The 12,780-nt window shown below is 56.1% G+C and overlaps 1 long non-coding RNA gene across 1 annotated transcript in view; it reads right to left on the bottom strand.

The window, feature by feature from the left end:
- LOC128827857 (uncharacterized) overlaps window positions 1-8,807 on the bottom strand; it is a 54,445-nt gene extending 45,638 nt beyond the window's left edge. The window contains exon 1 of the long non-coding RNA XR_008443111.1: window positions 8,663-8,807. This is a non-coding gene — a long non-coding RNA (uncharacterized LOC128827857). The remainder of the gene's footprint in view (window positions 1-8,662) is intronic.
- Between the last annotated feature and the right edge of the window lie 3,973 nt (window positions 8,808-12,780).

Below are 12,780 nucleotides of genomic sequence, written 5' to 3'. Positions count from 1 at the left end.
GCCAACACCTATGGACACCACACTGCATATGTGCATGCACAAATGTTAGACTGTAAACTCTGTGCAGACCTACATAACATCCAAGCTGTGATGGGAGCTCAGGTAGCCAGACCTGCGCTAGCTTTACCCAGGCTAGCAGGGCTAAGAAGAGCAGTGTAGCAGGCTTCAGCAATGCAAGTAGGTGCTGATTTGCACCCACTGAGGAGATGGTCGGGGCGGGGGGACCCAGAAGACGGGGGTGTCAATTTACAGCAAATTTTGCAATCTCTAATAACCTTCCCCATTCGAGGACACAGGCCATCTTTCCAACCTCCTCTCCTTCCACAGCGGAAAAGATTACGTAGTTCCCGGTGCGCCAATGACAAGAGTGAGTGGGCTGCCTGCAGGTGGGGATTTATGTTTAATAATTCCTCTGGGGCAACTGGTGTTTCCTTCTCATCCTTCCTTGCCAGCCACGGCTTGAAAATGGCTCCCTTGGTTCTTGCTGGGTTGTTAACCTCTGGTGGGGAGGGGCCCCCAGATCTCAGCTGATGAGCAAAGACTAAGGTTGGGATTTTTCAGAGTTGGGTTCCTCCTTTAGCCCTTTTCAAAAATCCCAGCCCAGTGCAAGTACCCCAATCATTCAGCAACAAAGGCTGAAGAGCGGGCAATGGAATTCCTGCCCCAGTCCCCGCTGCAATCTGACTGGCCCTGGGCCTCAGCCAATCATTTCACTCCCCAGCTTTCGGGCCAGGTCCTCAGCTGGTATAAATTGTTGTAGGGACTGACTTCAAAGGAGCTTCGCTGATTCACGCCAGCTGAGGATCTGGGTTTGCCTCTCTTGGGGCAGGAAGCAGTGGAGAAACAGGCCTAGGGACTGGGAGCAAAGGTTAAATCTCATCCTTGCTGAGCTACCTAGGCCTTGCCTGAGGCATCGTTCCTAGAAAAAATAGGCCCCTGGCAGATTTTTGGCTGGGGGCAGATACACCTAGAGCAACTGTATTTGCATGCAGCCCTAGAGGGCCCCCTACTTCTAGCCAACCCGCCCTGCTCCCCCAGGGCCAAATCCCTCTTGGCATCTCTTCTCCACAGCCTGCCTCTTGCTATAATGAGGTACGGAGAGCTGGCGCAGCCTAGCAAGACTTGTGATCTCTGGGGTGACTTCCAGCCCCCCACTGCCTCGGGGCATGGGACACGTCGATCCCCTTCCTGAGTCAAACAGTGGGCGTGTGCTTTCACGGGTCACTTCCCTTCTACTGCCCCGAGGAAGACCATGGAGCCCCAGGAAATCCCCTAGCTGCACGGGGCCTGCGTTCTCTCCAGCTGTCGTGTTCATTAGGTTTGCTACCTGTCCTGGCTTTCCAGAATGGTCCCTTTTTTGAAGTAGCTGGGGGCGGGGGGGTTGTACCTCAGAGGTGGCATTTATCCATAAGCCACAGTCCCCAAACAGGCGTCAGCATCTGGCTCCCTCCCCCAGAGGATGTGCACTCACAGGCCAGCCTTTAAGAGCTCCGCAAGCTGACACCAAGTGTCCTGTTCCTGTGCCACCGTCCCTTAGACGCACTCCAAAAGCCTCTGCAGTATCTGGACCGCCCACTGGCCCACTGACGCTGATGGGGATGGATGGATGTTAGAGAGGAGATGGGAGCTTTATAAAAGTTCTCCCCTCTATAGAATAGAAACCCACATTTCTATAGCACCGTCCAGTCCTGAAGGGGCCCAAAGCACTTTCTAAATAGTATGTTGTAGATACAGAAAATCGCTTCTCCTGTCTCTGAAATGCAGACGCTTCTGGGGTGGAACACAGCGATTGTTTAACAGTGCAGAATAACATTACACGTAGGGAATGAATATATCCAGGGAGCCATGGCTGCCCATCTGCAGTGCCCCACGTAAGGGTGTGACCCTGAACACACCTGTTTAGGGTCCCAAGTTCTCCCAACCTGTCCCAAGTTCTCCCATTAGCATAGAGTAGAGGAGATGTCAGACTCAGCCCCTTTGCTTTCTCCCTTCACAGCTGGACTCTCCCACTCCCTCCTTCTCTCTTCCCCTTCACTTCTCCTCTCTCTCTCCTGCTTGCTGATTGCCTAAGAGATCTACACAATCACAGTATCAGAGTGGTAGCCGGGTTAGTCTGTATCGGCAAAAAGAATGAGGAGTACTTTAATCAATTAGACTCATTAGAGTTGGTATGGCAACACCTGTTTGTTCATGTTCTCCGTGTATATATATATATCTTCCTATTGTATTTTCCACTGCGTGCATCCGATGAAGTGGGCTGTAGCCCACGAAAGCTTGTGCTCAAATAAATCTGTTACTCTCTAAGGCGCCACAAGGACTCCTCATTCATTTTACAATCACAGTAATGAGCCCCGAGGCCCAAAGTCAGCTGAGGGTAACCAGCTACAGCTCCCACTCACCTCGAGAGCTGGCAGCAGGGATGGATTGAGAAACCCTTGTCTGGATTGAGAATCACTATTACATGCTTCTTGGGTAATTTTTGTTTGCTGTCAACTTTCATGACTGCCCTTGGATTCTTTCCCTAGATAATGGGGGGTGGGGAGGGCGACAGAGAGAGACCCACACAGACACCGAGATGTGAGACCCCTCCACACACTCAGACAATGTGACACACACACAGGTGAAATCAAGATTTGCTCTGATGGCCCCTGAAGGTAAATAGAAACTTCTCCTATGAAGTGTCTCACGGCAGCTGATCTAATAGCAGGTAATTACGGTGGTTTAGCCCTAAATAACACAGCTCCTACTGTAACCTTTCTTAGCTGCTTTGATGACCGCACAAACTCTTCTTTTATGTAATACACGGGTCACCCACATTTTCATGTTCTAAATCTGCTTCGGTCTTGACTGGCTGCAGGCTCCCTTCCGGCCAAAGCGGCTCTTCAGCCCTCGGATGTGGCTCACGGCTGGAGACTGTCGCTTTCCTCTAGCCTGCAGGGCTCAGTCCTGGAGCCTGTGCGGAGCAGCCCTTGCCTGAGCACGGGAGAGCCAGGAAATGCTTGGGGGAAAACCCAGAAGCTGGTGCCACAGTCACAGACTCGGCACAGTTCGGACCCCGCTGGCCGCCGTATGCAGGGCTGAGGAGCACGCATCCCGCAGGGCTGAGCGGGGAATGCCACGCTGGCACGAGGGCTCCAGAAATCCTGAACACGGCGTCTGGGTGTCAAACTCCTCCTAACGCACTACAGCCCTCAGGGCCTCTCGGCCACGGTCGCAGAGGAAGTCTATGGCAGAGTCATGAGAAGACTCCAAGCCAGGGCTTCAGTCATGAGACCCCCTTCCCTTCCAGTCACACAGGGCTCTGGTGCCCGCACTCCCCACCTCCAGTTCCTCCCACTAGGCCACACTGCCCGGCTTTGATCTTGACGCCTCTTTGATCTGGTTGCCACAGTCCTTTTCGCTCAGATGCTTGGAGCTGGTTTTGTGGCCTGATTTTATTCTCAACTGATTCCGCTCCCTGAGACTCCGCTGGCTAGACTGCTGCACCGTCCCCATCGGGGACAGCACTGTGCAGCGGATACAGAGCGCGGCCAGTGGATTACATCTCCAGCCAAGCCCTCCTGTCCTGCGAGAGGGCTGTGGTCTGCTCACGATGCCCTGGGGAACGAGGGATGATGCCTGGCGTCCCCACCGCAGGGGCTCCTGAGAAACTACATTGCTCAGGCTTTGACTTCAGCCCCGGGTGGTGGAGCTCAGGGCCCCGGGCTTCAGCCCCATGTGCACAGGCTTCAGCTTTCTGCCCTGGGCCCCAGCAAGTCTAATGCTGGCCCTGCTTGGCGGCCCCCCTGAAACCTGCTCAGGGCCCCCCGTGGGGCCCCGGACCCTTGGTTGAGAACCACTAATCTATAGGGCAGGGAGCTGGCTTTGGGCTGCAACTCAGGCAAGCTGACCTGTTTGGAGTGCACGGATTTTGCAGTAAATGCAGAGCACTGCCTACAAAGGTAGCAGGCCCCCCACCCATCTGCAAGAGACAGCCGCCCAGTGAAGCTCACGGGAGCCTCTTGTGGCTGGTTCAGGAGCAGCACCATGAGCTCAGGGGAGGGCTCTGGCTGGCTGTCCTTGGCTAGGACAGTTACTGCGCCACAGCATGAAGCCGTGAGGGTGCCACAGAGAGGTGCCACTGATGAATTCCTCTCAGCCGCGTGTCTCCTGCGCTTGAGTCTGGTGATCCGAGACAAGGGAGGCAGGACCAGGGTGCACCAGGAGAGGTGTCTCCAGTTAGCACACAGGCCTGGGCATCAGGGTCTGCTCCCGACTCAGCCACAGACTCCCTGTGGGACCTTGGGCAAGTCACTTAACCTCACACCTCTGGCTCCACCTCCCGGAGACACGCCTCCTCCCAATACCCACTCCTCTCCAGCCCCACCCCCCAAAGAACCAGCCTCCCTGTTCCTCCCACATACAACCAACCCCTTCCCCTCCAATAAGCAACCACTTCCTTCCCAGGCCTCCCCTCACAGCCAATCCCCTCTTCTTCCACCTCCTCTACTCCCCACCCAGTAACCAATCCCCTCTCTCGCCTGGTGCTGGCCTCCTCAGAACCTCCGTTCAGAGTCACAAACACCCGCCAGGAAATAAAAACCCCAGACGTCAGAGGGGAAGCGACTCAATTTGCCTCTGTGGCTGAGCAGATGCAAACACCCAGCTAATTCCTTTGGGGAACGGAGCCAGTGGATGGCTTCCTGGGGCACGTGCCCACAGCTGGTGTCTCAGGGACTCCCCTGGGAGTCTCTCATCACAAGCGGAGCATGCAGCTGTTTGTCATCACTCCCCCTCCTGGACCCTTTGCACTCAGCAGATTCTCTCCTGTGCGATGTGACCGCTTCCCTTTCCAAGGTCTTACATGTGTCTCACTCCCCACGGGAGGGAATGACCTGCTTGCCCAGGCCTGTCTGAGCCTCCAGCTGTTTCCTCCCCCTCAAAGGCTGTGAGCAGCTCCGGGATTCCCTGACACATGAACCATCCCCTCCAGGCAGATATTACAGAGCCTTCCCTGCTGTTCAGCAAGGCTCCGCCGACCCAACCGAACCCCCAGAGAAGAGAATAAAGCCTGGCGTGCGTATGGGATCAGGACTATGATTGCGCATTTTGGGACCCAAGCCATTGATTAAACAAAGCCAGGACCCAAAGAAGGCACCTGTCAGGGGACCAAGGCAGACTAGATCAAGGTGCTCCAGGAGGCGCTGGGCTTTAGAGGACAGAGCAGGGGAATCAGGAGGCGTGGACCCTAGCTTGGAGCTCCTTGGAAGCAGCTAGTATTTTTTACGAGTTTAGTCCTGGCAGGAGAATTTCAGCAGCAATTGAATATCCAGCGTACAGCAGCGAACTGGGTGTGTCCCGTCACGGCCTCCCATCCTCTTCTCGATTATGTCCACACTCCCCTGCTCCCGCCCGGGCCGTTTGCTGGTGGGACCCGAGCACTCGGTGACTCATCAGGTCCGAATGGCTCTTGCTGGGCATCCCCGGCTGTGGTCACACAGTGGGTCCAGATTCTGGGCTCCTCTCCTGGGGCGATCAGAGACCTCGCCCTCCCACAAACAGTACCCTGCTGCCCTTTTCAGGGGCACCCCGTCTGTCCCTCTCCAGACAGAGTCACAGGGCCCAATTCCAAGGGAGTGTAAGTGGGGCCACGTTAGCAGCGTTTTGCATGCGCGCGGGAGAGCTGAAATTAAGGGCCGAACTGCCCTGTGGCACGTAACTGACAGCAGCAGCTGGCCCATCGGGGCTTGGGAGAGCTACCAACCACGGAGGAAATGCGTCCGAACAGCTGAGCTTTGAATTCCATCCCCAGTGGACGGGTCTTAGTTCGGAACAGTCCTGAGCACCGCGACAAGACCCCCCGCTTCTCTCACTCACTGGCTGCCCTGGCACATAGCAGGAGGCTGTGAAGTTAAAGGCAGGGGCGTGAGGAAAACAGCTCCGACTGCTGCTGCCACCTCACGTCCTCCGCAGCCTCCCATCTCCTGCTCCTGCCCCCAGAGGCCCCCCAGGCTTCTCCGCACCCTCCTTATCCCTCTGCCGCACGCACCTTTCGCCATCTGCCTCCAGGAACATCAGCAAGTGCGAGACTCAGAGCGCGGTTAGCCCCAGAGCAAGACCGTAGGGTTGCGTGGGCCACTTGCATTTAAGGGCCGCTCTGGCTCCCAGTTTATCAGCCGGACTTGCTGGGGGCAGACGGGGCTTTTATGGCTGCAGAAATAGCACCGGCCATACGTGAATCTCCCTGCTGGGTGGGGTGATGACCCCATCTCTTCCTCTGCATCACTCCCATCATTTATACCAAGCCCGGCTAGGTTTCATCGCCCCTTCCTGACCTAAACCGCTGTTCAACGGCTGCCGCACTCCACCCCAGCGATAGCTGCATTTCAGCGGCTGGTGGAAGAGATTCCTGCATATCAGCATGTCCTTCAGCTCCAAACCGTGGGCCAGAACGTGGCCTTTGGAAAATCTAGCAGGGGATGGGGAGATCATGGAACTTTTCAATTGGCAGGCAAGGGAGGGGCTGAACCTAAGAGCAATCCCCACCCCACCCCCAGCTCTCTGAAAGGCCCTTCCTTATATTTGGAGCTTGGTGGCTGGGGGAGGTGGCGCGGGGCAGAGCTGTGGGGCAGAGGTGTGGGGCATGGGCATTCTCCATTTAGTATCACACGAACCCCCGGAAACCTCCGGGCATGTCCACATGTCAGGTCAGGCTGGCCCCAGCGGTACACGAAGCACTTCCCCCTCTGCGTTGGAGGGTTCGGGGCAGCCCAGAGAGCAGCGCTAGCAGGGGAAGGCAGGTCCTGGGAAGCAATGCAGGGGCTCTGGGCAGCTGCGTGAATATCCCAGCTCCGTGCCCCTAGAGCCACACTAGGTTCACATGGTCACACCCCCTGCCCACTCCTTGGGGGATGAGAGGGGACAAGGCACCCACCTCCTCAAGGGGAACCACACACACTGGACCTCTTAGCTTTGCCTTCCTGTCTGGAAGATTCCCATGTGGCCAGAAGACACAGGCTAGGCCTGGGTGCCAGGGGCTTGGAGCCAGGGTATTCCAGAGCAAACCCGATAAAATCAAGTGGCAAGGGCAGCAGAGAGGCCGTTGCCCTGGTGAAACCGTGAGCGTTTGGAAAGGGAACTATCATTTCTGTGTAGCCTGCCTCATCCTCCACACGCAGCTCCCAGAGCGCCTGTGAGGAAAGGCAAGAAGCCAGGAATGCTCGTACCATTTACCACTGGGCAGGGTGTAGCTACAGGAACCACAAACCCCGGTGCTGCTTTTTAGCTAGGAGATCTGGGGGTGCCCAGAAAGCCCCCTGAATTCAAGCTCTCATCACAACACACAGCTCAGCACTGCTGGAGCCATTTCTGTTCCCACAGCTGTTGAAATCTGTTTTCCTTCTGGAAGCCTGGGACAGAAAGGCTAGGGTGGACCTGGGGTGAGGACACTGGGGGTGGGAGTCATGGGGGCAATAGAGGTATGGGGGTGATGGGGAGCTAGTAGAGGGTAGGCATGGTGACCTGCAATTGGGGTAAGGTGAGGGGGACCTAGTGTGGAAGTCATGGACCCTTGGGTGATGAGGGTGATGGGGAACAAGGATGGGGTGAGTATGGGAATTTGGGATGGGGGTCATGGGGCCTTGGGTGATAGGGGTGTGGGTTTGGGGGTGATGGGGAATTAGGATAGGATGGATATGAGGTTCATGGGTGGGAAATATCAGGCCTTGGGTGTGATTTCTGGGGTAATGAGGAACTAGGACTGGGGGGGTATAGGGACCATAGGTGGGAGTTGTAGGTACCTTGGGTGATAGAGATGGAGGGTTGGGGTGATAGGGATCTGGAGTGAATGTTTAGAGTTTGGGGGGTTAGTTGCTTATTTGTAATTCTTTTTAATCATACACAGTATATTTGTGTGTCGAAAGGAATCACTCAGCCTGTTCTCAGCTCCCTGACACCAGATCCCCCAGTTTAACTCATCCTCACGTCCTGACCTGCTGTTAAGGGTGAGACTTGCTAGGACTCATTACAACTGCAAGCTGTGACCACACTTCTGGAGCCGCCTTTCAAGCCAGGTGTAATAATCACAAAAACAGCAGCACAGACACCAGAAACCAGGGATTATTCAGCTACCAAACAAAAAACTCCCGGCCATTACGCTGGCATGCCCTGGGTCTGTCCAACACTCGCCGCTGCTGATTAGAGATTACAAGAAATACCAGCCGTTTCCCTGGAGCAGTTTTCCATTTGTGACCCCTTACTCCCTGAAAACTATTAATTACCTCTCCCTAGGTCCGGGGTATTTGTAACCCCTGGGTGAACATAGTGTCTGGGCTACAGTCCTACATACTCACAAAGATGGAAGCAACATCAGCCCTCTGTGATTTTAACCCACTGGAAAGTTTGATTTCCCTGCATTTCAAACACATGTCCTACCCCCAACCCCGCCACCCTCCATCTGGAGTCAGCCATGTCCTGACATCTATCTCCCTCTGTTTCTTCATCCTCCTTTGCCTTTATTCCCCAAGCCGGCAGCATGCAAAGACCTCCTTTCCCTGGGTGTGAAACTGACCAGGGCCCCCTCTGACAGCCTGGAACAATGCCTATCCCATCCCTCAATACTCCTCCCCTTCCTCATTCTCCCAGCAGCTCCCCAGCCAGGGCAAACCAGAGCCCCAACACTTACCAAATGCAGTGGGGGGAAATGAAGGGGCCAATCCTGCTGCTGAACCATAAGGGGGTGAAATGCAGAAGCCAGCTGCTGCCCAGGGAGCTGGGAGCTGCAGGAAACCCAAGTAAAGTCCCTGGCCCAGCACAGGCACTAAGACATCTCCTTGTCTGGCTGAACTGCACTCACAATGCATTGGGGTACCAGCAGCCTGCTAGCTGCCTGCCTGAGAGACATACCATTCATTCTGCAGGGGGAGAGTCCCTACGAATAACCTTGCTCTCCATCCCTGTGCCAAACACAGAGGCACCTCTGCTCTACCCCAGCCGGTCTGAGGGTCAGAGATCAGGGCTGCCATTTCCAGACAAGTCCCCTGTAAAGAAGCCCCCGAGCCCCTCTTAGGGATCCCTCCAATTCCCCCCCTGGCTGCCTCCTGAGTCAGTGCTGCTGAGCGGTGCCAAAGATGTGGATTAGCATTTCTGGCAGGGCTGTGCCTGCAATGGGAGCCGCCGCCTTTCTCTGGGGTGTGGGTTGTTGGGTTTGTTTTCTCCCCATCAACAAATAATTTTTTGTTTGTTTGACATTTCTATTGAGACGCTTGTTTCTGCCACTGCTACGGCCAGGGGATAACCCCCCCACCCACCCCCGCCCCGCCATCCAAACGGTTCTCAAAGGAAAGGAAATTCCACCGAGCATCCATGACATTGTGAGGCCGGGCGCCGGGCACCGGGCTCCAGGGATAGCGACCCGCATGCAGGGATGGCATGAAAGTAAAATGGTTGGCTGAAGCCCATGGAAGCCAGGACATTCGCATTTCCGGGGACTGAAAAGCAGTGCGTTTGGGCCCCCACTTTAGATGTTGTCAATAAATAAAAAAGATTTAAAAACTAAGCCAAAATGTTCAGAAGTGGCTTCCTACTTGTTTAACAGGGAGGGCCACTGAGGGTATGGCTACACTTGCAGCTGTACAGCGCTGGGAGTTAAACCTGTCTTCGTACAGCTGAGTAGGGAAAGCGCTGCAGTCTGTCCACACTGACAGCCACCAGCGCGCTGTTGTGGCCACATTTGCAGCACTTGCAGCGGCATTGGGAGGGGTGCATTATGGGCAGCTATCCCACATCTATCCCACAGAGCACCTCTTCCCATTCTGGCGCCGTGGGTTGTCATGGAAGTCTGGGGTGATGAGCAGTGGCTGCAGAACTTTCGGATGAGAAAAGCCACTTTCATGGGACTGTGTGAGGAGCTCGCCCCCACCCTGCGGCGCAAGGACACGAGATTGAGAGCTGCCCTGCCGGTGGAGAAGCAGGTGGCTATTGCAATATGGAAGCTGGCAACTCCAGACAGCTACCGATTGGTTGCTAACCAGTTTGGAGTGGGAAAGTTGACTGTTGGAATGGTGTTGATGTAAGTTTGCAGGGCCATTAATCGCATCCTACTCAGAAGAACCGTGGCTCTGGGTAACGTGCAGGAGATAGTGGATGGCTTTGCACAAATGGGGTTCCCTAACTGTGGAGGGGCGATAGATGGGACGCACATTCCTATTCTGGCACCACCCCACCTAGCATCCGAGTACGTTAATCGGAAGGGGTATTTCTCTATGGTTCTCCAGGCGCTTGTGGATCACCGTGGGCATTTCATTGACATTAACACAGGCTGGCCTGGAAAGGTGCATGATGCACGCATCTTTCGAAACACTGGCCTGTTCAGGAACCTGCAGGCCAGGACTTTTTTCCCAGAGTGGAGGATCACAGTAGGAGAAGTCGAAATGCCCATTGTGATCCTTGGAGACCCCGCTTACCTGTTAATGCTGTGGCTCATGAAACCCTACACAGGGAGCCTTGACAGCAGCAAGGAATGGTTCAACTTAGGGTTACCATATTTTGTGCCTCCCAAAGGAGGACACTCCACAGGCCCGCCCCCGCCCCAACTCCGCCCCCTCCCCAAAGTCTCCGCCCCCTCCCCTGCTTCCCGCGAACATTTGAGTCGCGGGAAGCCTGAAGCAGGTAAGGGGGAGTGTGGGGGGAGGAGGCGTGGCCCAGGCTGGCCCCGGGCCCGGCCCCCGGCCCACCACCCCCGGCCCGCCCAGCACTGCGGTCCCCGGCCCGGCCCCCAGGCCCTCGGCACCGCACTGCCGGTCCCCAGCCCGGCCGGCCCGTCCCCCGAGCCCCCGGCCTGGCCTGGCCCGACCCCGCCGGAGCCCCCGAGCCCCCGCCGGAGTCCCCGAGCCCCGGGCCCGGCCCCACCGGAGCCCCCGAGCCCCCGCCAGAGTCCCCGAGCCCCGGGCCCGGCCCCGCCGGAGCCCCCGAGTCCCCGCCGGAGCCCCCGAGCCAGGCACCGCACCGCCGGCCGGCCCCGGAGCCCCCGGCCCGGCCCCGCTCCGCCGGCCCGGCCCGGCCCCCAAGCCCCCGGCCCGGCCCGGCCCCTGGCCCCCCCGATTTTCCCGGACATGTCCAGCTTTTTGGGCTTTCCCCCCAGACGGGGATTTGGAGCCCAAAAAGCCGGACATGTCCGGGAAAATCCGGACGTATGGTAACCCTAGTTCAACTACAGGCTGAGCCGGTGCCGAATGACTGTGGAGTGTGCCTTTGGCTGTTTAAAGGGCTGCTGGCGATCTCTGTATGGGAAGCTGGACTTGGCCGAAAACAGCATCCCCGTGGTTATATCTGCGTGCTGGACCCTCCATAATATTTGTGAAGGGAAGGGTGAAAGATTCACTCAGGCATGGACCTCCGAGGTTCAACACCTGGAGGCTGAATTTGCACAGCCAGAGAGCAGGGCTATTAGAGGGGCCCAGCACTGGGTTGCAAGGATTAGGGATGCCTTGAGGGAGCAATTTGAGGCTGAAAACCAGCAGTAATGTCTGGTGCCCTGCACAGGAGTGAAGTGCAGTGGTTCCAATGTTAGTAGGAATCTGTGTTTGCTAAGCTGACTTGCAGTGCCTGTTTCTTTCCTGGGCTAAGGTATCTTTTACTTTATGCAATAATAAAGACTGTTTTCAAAGCCAAAAAATCCCTTTATTGAAAGAAACACAACTGCTTGGGAATCAGAAAGAGCAAGGGGGTGGGGTGGGGAATGGTACAATCAGAGATTTGCGTATGGCCTGTCTAGAGTGCTGTGCAATGAGGGCTGCACTTCAGGATGGCTATACTGCATGGTGATGGGGGTTGAGTGCAGTGGGTAAGGGTCGTAGTTTTCAAGGCTGGGTGGTGAAGCTACAGGTGTTGGAGGCAGCTGGTGGTGGTAAGAACCCGGATGTTGGGGAAAATGGGTTGGAGGTGACATGGCAGCACAAGGGAAAGAGTTTTGGGACAAGGGTTGCAGGGGGGGACGGGCGCGGTAGTGCTCCGCCTGCATGGCTACGAGCGCCTGGATAGAGTCCACTTGGTGCTCCACGATGCTTAACAGCCGATCCGTGCTTTGCTGCCGGTGCTCCGTGCTTCGCCGCTGGTGCGCTGCGTTTTCTTGGCGGATCCTGCTTTCGCTCTCCCTCCACTCCTGTGCTTTTTGATTCTCTGTAAGAGATTGATGCATCACTTTGTGCAGCGTGTCTTCTTTGCTTTTTCGTGGTCTCTTCCGGAGTTTTTGCAATCTCTCAGCCGGTGATAACACGGACGTCTGAGATCTCAAGGTTGCGTCTGTAAAGGCAAAATGCAACACTTAACAGAGGCAGCATTGTTTATACCAAACAGAGTAATGATTCCCCCGCACTTAAGGAGGGCACACACAGTCTACACAATAGCATAATTTTCCTGTACCAAAGAGAGCGCACATAACCCACAGGAGCCCCAAAATGGTGAGTAAGGGGGACTGATTGTTTCAGGGCTGTACTGTCCTCTGGGTTTCTGTGCCTTGGGGAGAGTCAACAGCTGCAGGGGGCACCTACACTGAACACTGTCCCAACATTTGCCACAGGAGTTTATCCTGGACGATATCTTGCTGCTGAGGGTGACCTGGGAAGCAAGGGAGGGTCTTCTACTGCAACGCGGCTTCCGCCCTGGCCCATATGCAGCTTGCCTGTGTGCAGCAATGGTCCCCCCACCCCTCGCAGCACAGTGGCACGGACACGTTAGCCTGACTGGGACAAGGACCACAGTGGCTCTCCCAAGAAACCTGCGCAAGCGCATTGCCCACGTTCT

This window comes from Malaclemys terrapin, chromosome 22 (genome assembly GCF_027887155.1).
Source record: "Malaclemys terrapin pileata isolate rMalTer1 chromosome 22, rMalTer1.hap1, whole genome shotgun sequence".
Lineage (NCBI taxonomy): Eukaryota > Metazoa > Chordata > Testudines > Emydidae > Malaclemys > Malaclemys terrapin.
The sequence above is the reverse complement of the archived record's forward strand: the minus strand, read 5'-3'. Positions and strand labels throughout refer to the sequence as shown.